Below are 10,241 nucleotides of genomic sequence, written 5' to 3'. Positions count from 1 at the left end.
TCAGGGCTATGACTATGATGAATAAGGAACCCATACCACAAAAAAGAATCAGATATGCTCTATGACGTTGAATGCATTCCTTGCCTTTTCACTTGAGGTCTCCCTCGCCTTTTTTCCATCACAGCACGCTCATTTTAAGTGTCAAGGTTTAAATGAGTTGAATTGTCCTGTGATCCAGTTACTTGACCCAATCAATCATAATTGATGGCAAATGCCATTTGCTCCGTAGTGAAGCACATGTATTGCATTTAACACAATTGATCTTATGCTATAAAAAAATTATGTCCCATTGCAACGCACGGGCCCTTTTGCTAGTAGATTACTATAAAATAAGGAGAATATCCATATCTTCCTAACCATTTGATTATTCAGGGGTACAAATTGACTGTAATGACATGGTCACAATCGCATGAATTAACTCATTCCAAATATAGCTGATTTACGGCGTCTCTAATACATTGCCATAGTTCTACTCAAATTCCGCTCAAACAGGGATATGGCAATCATCACAAAAAGTTCAAACAGTGTCATGGCGTTATCATTAACATCAGACGAAAACAACTTACATGCTCCGTCCCAGCAATACGTGGTGCCATCTGCTTTGTCGATCGCGTAGATGATGCCATTGTGTTCAATAGCATCACAGAAGTGTGTATCAGTTTTGACGATGATCCACTGCGAGCTGAGTTGTCTCCAGCTAAAGAAGGCACCGGTGTAAAGATAGGCGAGTCCGCAAGGTAATTAGCTTGAAGTCTTCGTAATCCGCATGTCATGTGGGCACTTGGCAGATTACAATTTTCTGCAAAACAAGGTTTGTCCAACAAACGTCGTAATCTAGATGACTTGGACCGCGATAGTAAAACTCTATATAATCCAACGGAGGAAGGATAATCTCATGGGAGGTTTGGAAGTTCACGAGCACCAACTTTTTCCCATCTTCTCTTACGGCAGCCATCCAGTGGGAGTTCATGCCGACCCAGTACATACCTGCCAAGAAGTTTCGGGCGATGGTGATCAGATCGAAGTCAAAGGAAATGATGTACGGCGACCCACTACATACCAGCAAAGAAATTTCGGCTAATGGAGATCGGATTGAAGTCGACGGGCATCATGTACGCCTCCGTATCATGGTGAGCAAATCTCGCAAGACCAGATAGCAGCAAGCAGGGTATCTTGAAAAGCTTAGGCATCGCTTCGACGATGGCCGTGTGCATATCCCTCGAGCATGCAGCCAGCCGCAGGGCGCTCAACATATCCATACACGAACAACAGAGGTCGAGGATGTCACCAAGGAGATTGCTCCAATCGCGGCTCATATGGATGCTGCGCAGTTCACGTTCGGCCATGGTGGAGTTTGGAAGGTGATGTTTTTGGGTGCTTGATTTAAGGGGGAGAAGGCTCTCGGTGCTGGAGCGGCTAGGGAGGGAATAGTGGTACTGGGGGAGGCGAGCGAGGCAAGGGTACGCGGGGGCACAGTAAGATGATGAAGAGTGACCTTAGGATCTCCGGCGAGACGGAGATGGATATGGAGTGGTGCAAGGGGAGAGGGAGACGAGGCGAGGCATGCTATATATCAGCGGTGACAGTGACTGCACAGTGCACAAGGTGAGGTTGACTTTGGTAACCCGAACACGCTGCCTGGACTGGTGTCACCTCGGGCGCAGGGTCTTGCCACTTCACTGTGAGGATCGGATGAATAATATTTTGACCATCAAGTGTACCACAGTTATACTACTACTAGTATTAGGAATAGTAGGAACATGAGTAGTACTGTATAGCGGAAATAGGTCTCCCGTGCTAGCATGCCTCTGGTTCACTTCATCCTCCAGGTATCATCCATATTGCGAGGAGAACCAAATCCTCGTGCATGCGGAAGCGCGAAGAAGGCCTTTTATTTTTTGAGGATAACCGCATATTCCTTAACTAGAGAATGTTTGTCTCCCACTCACGCACCAATATCCATCCGAACCAGCTATGACACATATTTTTATCCGTTTGCATAGGTCCCACCTATCAGGAGGGGTGCATAAATAAAAAGGAATCATAAAATGTCTCGTGATATCTACTACGCAACTTTATTCTTGTAGACTCGTGTTGGGCCTCCAAGCGCAGAGTTTTGTAGGATAGTAGCAATTTTCCCTCAAGTGGATGACCTAAGGTTTATCTATCTGTGGGAAGTGTAGGATGAAGATGGTCTCTCTCTAACAACCCTGCAACCAAATACAAGAAATCTCTTGTGTCCCCAACACACCCAATACAATGGCAAATTGTATAGGTGCACTAGTTCGGTGAAGAGATGGTGATAAAAGTGTAATATTGATGGTAGAAATATATTTTTATAATCTGAATAAATAAAACAACAAGGTAGCAAATAGTAACCGGGCACAAAAACGGTATTGCAATGCTTAAAAGTGAGGCCTAGGGTCTGTACTTTCGCTAGTGCAATCTCTCAACAATGCTAACATAGTTGGATCATATGATTATCCCTCAAAGTGCAGTAAAGAACCACTCCCGAGTTCCTATTAGAGGAGGACAAAAGATAGGAATTGTTTGTAGAGAACGAAACCACCTCAAAGCTATTCTCTCTGTTCGATCTATTCTAGAGTTCGTACTAAAATAACACAAAGCTATTTTTTCCGTTCGATCTATCCTAGAGTTCGTACTAGAATAACACCAAAGCAAATTCATATTCATAATACTCCATCCACACAAAGAACTATAAAGAGACCCCAAAGTTTTCGTTGGAGAAAAACGTGCATCAACCACTATGCATAGATTACCCCAATATCACCGTGGGAATTCGCGAGTTGAATGCCATAACACATATTAGGTGAATCCATAGAATATCTCATTGTAACCTCAAGTATTCATATTGCAAGACATATATCATGTGTTCTCATCTCTGAATATTCAATCCGACAAGACAAAACTTTGAAGGGTAAAAATTCAATCCATCATAACAAGAGTATAGAGGGGAGAAACATCATATGATCCGACTATATTAACAAAGCCCATGATATAGATCACGAGGGAGAGAGAGAGAGAGATTAAACACATAGCTGCTGGTACAAACCCTCAACCCCGAGGGTGGACTACTCCCTCCTCATCGTGGTGGCCGCCGGGATGTTGAAGATGGCCACCGGAGATGATTCCCCCCTCTGACAGTGTGCCAGAACGAGTCTAGATTGGTTTTCGGTGGCTACAGAGCCTTGCGACAGTCTGATCTAGGTCTACCCCGATGGGTTTTGGAATATTTGGGAATTCATAATGCAGAGAGGGGGTGAGGGAGGCCACCGAGGTGGGCACAACCCACCTGGGCGCACTAGGTGGGCCTGGCGCGCCCTGGTGTGTTGTGCCCCCTCGGGGCACCCCCAGGTGCAGCTCTGGCCCATTGGGTTCCTTCTGGTCCAAAAAAATCTCCAAAAAGTTTCGCGGTGTTTGGGCTCCGTTTGATATTGATTTCCTGCGATGTAAAAAACAAGCAAAAGCCAGCAACTGACACTGGGCACTGGGTCAATAGGTTAGTCCCAGAAAATGATATAAAGTTGCTGTAAAATGATTGTAAAACACCCAAGAATGATAAAATAACAGCATGAATACTTCATAAATTATAGATACGTTGGAGACGTATCAACATCCCCAAGCTTAATTCCTACTCGTCCTCGAGTAGGTAAATGATAAAAGAAATAATTTATGAAGTGTGAATGCTAGCAAATTGCACAAGTTTGATCAATGATAAATTCAATCACTTTTCCTAGCATCATGATAGCAATTCTTTCTTATAAAACTTCTCATGTTATAGTAGCAACAAATTCACATGTTAACGTCCAAACAATGAACTCTCTTGAAACACAACAACCTATGTTCTTAGTCACCAAGCAATTGCAATTCAACTTATTCAACAGAGTTTAAGTAAGAGCTCCACATACTCAACCATCATATAGTCTTCTATGATTGCTAACACTCACCGCATACACATGAGCAAAACGTTTCAACCGGACACATAGAAAGATAGGGGCTTATTGTTTTGCCTCCCAATGTATTCACCTCAAGGGTGATGTCAACAATAATACCTCATGCTACCCATGTTCAACTGGACATATGTGCGTAGATCTTCCCTCACCACATGATGCTTGCCAAAATAGAAAAATAAAAAGGAATTGAGAGAAAAACTTTGACTCTTTGCATAAAAGTAAATACTGAGAAGTAAAACATAGGCCCTTCGTAGAGGGAAGCAGAGGTTGCCATGCACTTATTTGTTTGTATGCTCAATCCCTTAGTGCAAAAGAACGTCACGTTATATTTCCCCTTATGATAGCAACCTTTATTATGCAGTCCGTCGCTTTTATTGCTTTGCCACCATAAGTACGTACAACGCTCAATTTTCTCTTACACTAAATGATCTAACATTTTTAGAAGCAATTTTTATTGCCTTATTGCACCGATGACAACTTACTTGAAGGATCTAACTCAATCCTTAGGTAGGTATGGTGGACACTTGAAAATAAGATTTGGCTTTAAGGGTTTTTGGATGCACAAGTAGTATCTCTACTTGGTGCGCAATTTTTGGCTAGCAAAGATGGGGGCAAGCACCACATGTGGAAGGATCTATGACAACATAACTTCTATGTGAATATGAGCAACCATAAATCATTACGTCGTCTTCCTTGTCCAATGTCCGCAATTTTGGCATATAATATTTTGATGGGGGCTCACAATCACAAAATATTTCCATGATAGTGTATTTGCATGTGAAAATTCTCTTCCTTATACTAATTATTTGTGAATTGCTTGTATGACCAATATTGTGATTGTCAAGCCTCAAAAGATTTCACTTTCTAAACCCAATGTGAAGCTACCACTAGGCATGATATAATTTCAGCTTCATGACATTCAATTTATTCAACAATTTACTCATAGGATATAAGTGAAGCATAAGAGTAAAAGACAAACTACTCCAAAAAGATATAAGTGAAGATCAAATGAGTAGTTAAGTAAATAGATAGCTACGTGTGGATCTCTCTTATTTAAAACTTTCAGATCTAAGTATTTTATTAAAACAGCAAGCAAAACAAAATAAAATGACATTCCGACAATAGCACACATCATGTGAAGAAGCAAAAGCTTAGGATCAACCGATACTAACCGATAATTGTTGATGAAGAAAGGTGGGATGCCTACCGGGGCATCCCTAAGCTTAGATGCTTGAGACTTCTTGAAATATTATCTTGGGATGCCTTGGGCATCCCCAAGTTTGAGCTTTTGTGTCTCCTTAATGCCTCTCATATCATGGTTTTCCTTATCTCAAAAGCTTCATCCACACAAAACTCAACAAGAACTTGTGAGATAAGTTAGTATAAGCCAATGCAAAAACCTTATCATTATCTACTGTAGTAAATCACTAAAATTATTATTCAACATTGCATACTAAATGCCTCTGCATATTTAATACTCCTATCCGCAAATAGAATCATTAAACAAGCAAACATATGCAAACAATGCAAACATAACAACAATCTGCCAAAACAGTACAGTCTCTAAAGAATGCAAGAGTAACAATAATTCACCAACTCCAAACATTATTAAATTCTACCACACTGTAGAGAATTTATCAGATCTCATTTTGCAAAAAATTCAACATTTTATCGCATTCTGACTTTTGTAGGGAATTTTTGCAACAGCGGTAAACTTTCTGTTTTCAAACAGTAACATGTAGACTTGTAAGATAAGCATAGTAAAGGCTATCAATGCCACTTTTATTGAAATAAAAGATGCAAACCATTATGCTAAATAGCAGCAAGCAAATTCTTAACAAAATAAATTTATGCTCCAAGCAAAACTCATATCATGTGACGAATGAAAACATAGCTCCAAGTGTGGTTACCGATAATGTTGGAGACGAAAGAGGGGATGCCTTCCGGGGCATCCCCAAGATTAGTTGCCTAGATCTTCCTTGGATATTGACTTGGGGTTCCTTGGGAATCCCCAAGATTAGGGTCTTGTCACTCCTTATTCCCCTCATATCGATATCTCACCCAAAACTTTAAAACTTCAGTCACACAAAACTTAACAGAACTTTGTGAGATAGGTTAGTATGATAAAGAGCAAACCATTACACTTTGGTACTGCCAAATACAAGATTCATAATTGTTCTCACAAAATTCCTACTATATCATATAATTTATATAATTTATATTGAGCAATATAATCCATCGAAACTAGGAAACAAGCAAACTATGCATTGAAAACATAATCTGTCAAAAACAGAACAGTCTGTAGTAATCTGGATAACTACCATACTTATGCTACTCCAAAAATTATGAAATAATTAGTACCACGTGAGCAATTTGTATATTGAACTTCTTAAAAAGGAATCAACTCAATAGAACTCTTGTGTTAAAAATGAGACTCATTTTCGTGAGCGCAAAAGTTTCTGTTTTTCAGCAGGGTCAAATCAACTATCACCCAACATGATCTCAAAGGCTTTACTTGGCACTTTATTGAAACAAAAGCAATAAAACATGATTACTACAGTATCTTAATCATGTTAACACATAAAAACAGTAGGTAAAAGTGTTGGGTTGTCTCCCAACAAGCGCTTTTTTATGCCTTTTTAGCTAGGCATGATGATTTCAATGATGCTCACATTAAATATAAGAATTGAAACATAAAGAGAGCATCATGAAGCATATTACTAGCACATTTAAGTCTAACCGACTTCCTATGCATAGTAATTTTGTGAGAAAACAACATATGGGAACAATAATCAACTAGCATAGGAAGGCAAAACAAGCAAAACTTCAAAACTTTCAACACATAGAGAGGAAACTTGATATTATTGCAATTCCTACAAGCATAAGTTCCTCCCTCATAATAATTTTCAGTAGCATCATGAATGAATTCAACAATATAACTATCACATAAAACATTCATTTCATGATCCACAAGCATAGAAATTTTATTACTCTCCACATAAGCAAATTTATTCTCATGAATAGTAGTGGGAGAAAACTCAACAAAATAACTATCATGGGATTGAAAATTAAAATCATGATCACAAGTTTCATGGTTATCATTATTCAATATAGCATACATGTCATCACCATAATCATAATATATAGAAACTTTGTTATCATAATCAATTGAAACCTCTTCCAAAGTAGTGGATTCATCATTAAATAAAGTCATGACCTCTCCAAATCTACTTTCATCAATATAATCATCCTAAATAGGAGGCATGCTTTCATAACAATAAATATTCTCATCAAAACATGGGGGACTAAACATATCATCTTCATCAAACATAGCATCCCCAAGCTTATGGCTTTGCATATCATTAGCATCATGGATATTCAAAGAATTCATACTAACAACATTGCAATCATGCTCATCATTCAAATATTTTGTGCCAAGCATTTTATTGACTTCTTCTTCTTAAAATTGATCACAATTTTCCGAACCATCATTTTCAAGAAAGATATTATAAATATGATCAATAACATAATGCAACCTCAATTCCATTTTTTTTGTAGTTTTCTTTTACGAACCAAACTAGTGATAAAACACGAAACTAAAAGATTCAATTGCAAGATCTAAATATATACCTTCATGCACTCACCTTCCCAGCAATGGCGCGAGAAAAGAGCTTGATGTCTACTACGCAACGTAATTCTGGTAGACTCCTGTTGGGCCTCCAAGCGCAGAGTTTTGTAGGACAGTAGCAATTTTCCCTCAAGTGGATGACCTAAGGTTTATCAATCCGTGGGAAATGTAGGATGAAGATGGTCTCTCTCGAACAACCCTGCAACCAAATACAAGAAATCTCTTGTGTCCCCAACACACTCAATACAATGGCAAATTGTATGGGTGCACTAGTTCGGGGAAGAGATGGTGATAAAAGTGTAATATTGATGGTAGAAATATATTTTTATAATCTGAATAAATAAAAATAGCAAGGTAGCAAATAGTAAACGGGCACAAAAACGGTATTGCAATGCTTAAAAGTGAGGCCTAGGGTCCGTACTTTCGCTAGTGCAATCTCTCAACAATGCTAACATAGTTGGATCATATGATTATCTCAAAGTGCAGTAAAGAATCACTCCCGAGTTCCTATTAGCGGAGGACAAAAGATAGGAATTGTTTGTAGAGCAGGAAACCACCTCAAAGCTATTCTTTACGTTCGATCTATTCAAGAGTTTGTACTAAAATAACACAAAGCTATTTTTTTCGTTCAATCTATCCCAGAGTTAGTACTAGAATAACACCAATGCAAATTCATATTCATAATACTCCATCCACACAAAGAACTAGAAAGAGACCGCAAAGTTTCCATTGGAGTAAAACATGCATCAACCCCTATGCATAGATTACCCCAATATCACTGCGGGAATTCGCGAGTTGAATGCCATAACACATATCAAGTGAATCAATAGGATACCTCATTGTCATCTCAAGTATTCATATTAAAAGACATATATCATGTGTTCTCATCTCTGAATATTCAATCCGACATGACAAAACTTTGAAGGGTAAAGATTCAATCCATCATAACAAGAGTATAGAGGGGAGAAACATCATATGATCCGACTATATTAACAAAGCCCATGATATAGATCACGAGAGAGAGAGAGAGAGATTAAACACATAGCTACTGGTACAAACCCTCAGCTCCGAGGGTGGACTACTCCCTCCTCATCGTGGTGGCCGCCGGGATGATGAAGATGGCCACCGAAGATGATTCCCACCTCCGGCAGGGTGCCAGAACGAGTCTAGGTTGGTTTTCAGTGGCTACAGAGCCTTGCGGTGACAGAACTTCTCATCTAGGTCTACCCCGATGGGTTTTGAATATTTAGGAATTTATAGTGCAAAGAGGGGGTGCGGGAGGCCACCGAGGTGGGCACAACCCACCTGGGCACGCCAGGTGGGCCTGGAGCGCCCTGGTGGGTTGTGCCCTTCTCGGGGCACCCCCAGGTGCAGCTCTGGCCCATTGGGTTCCTTTCAGTCCAAAAAAATCTCCAAAAAGTTTCACGGTGTTTGGACTTCGTTTGATATTGATTTCCTGCGATGTAAAAAGCAAGCAAAAAACAGCAACTGGCACTAGGCACTCGCTCAATAGGTTAGTCTAAAAAATGATGTAAAGTTGCTATAAAATGGTTGTAGAACACCCAAGAATGATAAAATAGTAGCATGCATACTTCCTAAATTATAGATACATTGGAGACATATCATCTCGCCATGGTGATTCGAAAGAGTGACCTCAACTAGCCAGTGGCACATGTAGCTCTAGAAGGATGGGCACGTACAAGGACAAGTACCACTCCTCGGTCTACCCACATAGCCATTTCGTTTAGTCTTCCTAGCCGTCTAATCAACTGCCTGCAGGCCACTTCTCCCATTTACTTCTCCATCGGGAACCGATTTTCCTCGGCTTCTTCACCACTCATTCATCTTCATTTGCATCCAAACCACACTGCATTCACATTGTTTTAACCTCTTCACATCATCCTGGAGTAATTCCGAAGCCCCTTTAAACAATCATCTTATTCAGTTAGACTAGCCATCTAATCCTAATTCTCCAAACCATAGCCCTCCGGTCTAGTGGTTCCAAATGACGAAAGAGATCCAGATGCAAGTTTTTAGAGTCCAACATGTCCTCGTCGAAGGCTCGTTGAGCACAGTTGCCACAGTCACCGACCACCCAAGGGTTGTTCGGAAGTAGATCAACAATGTATCCAACTCCCTCCAAAAGGTGGAGATGAAGGTCATCGGTCTCGACGCAGAGTACACAGAGCGTGCCACTTGGAAGATCCAACGTGCCGCCGTCCTTCAGTTGTGCCTCGAAGATGATGTTTTAGTGTACCACATCATACACGCGCCCTCCATACTAGGTGAGCTTCACGATTTCTTGTCTTGGGAGCACATATATTTCTGTGGGGCAGCCATCGCTGGGGACAAACAGAAGTTAGAGCCTTACAACCTTGATTTGAAAAGCATCGCTGACGTACAAACCAAAATAAAAATTATTATAGAAGATTGTGATAAACCGACACCATCCCTATTCGACGTAGCAAATTTTGTGCTCAGAAAAAATCTTCAGAAGGGTGACGAGACGCTGGCATTAAGGTCGTCTAGATGGGAGAATTATCCCTTGACGTTCGAGCGGATAAAATATGCTGCCCTTGATGCCCGTGTGAGTTCCGAGATAGCTGCAAGGTCCAGAGAGCTTGTTGCGAAGTCGTCTC

The sequence above is a fragment of the Triticum dicoccoides genome, chromosome 2B (assembly GCF_002162155.2).
Source record: "Triticum dicoccoides isolate Atlit2015 ecotype Zavitan chromosome 2B, WEW_v2.0, whole genome shotgun sequence".
NCBI classification, from domain to species: Eukaryota; Viridiplantae; Streptophyta; class Magnoliopsida; order Poales; family Poaceae; genus Triticum; species Triticum dicoccoides.
The sequence above is the reverse complement of the archived record's forward strand: the minus strand, read 5'-3'. Positions refer to the sequence as shown.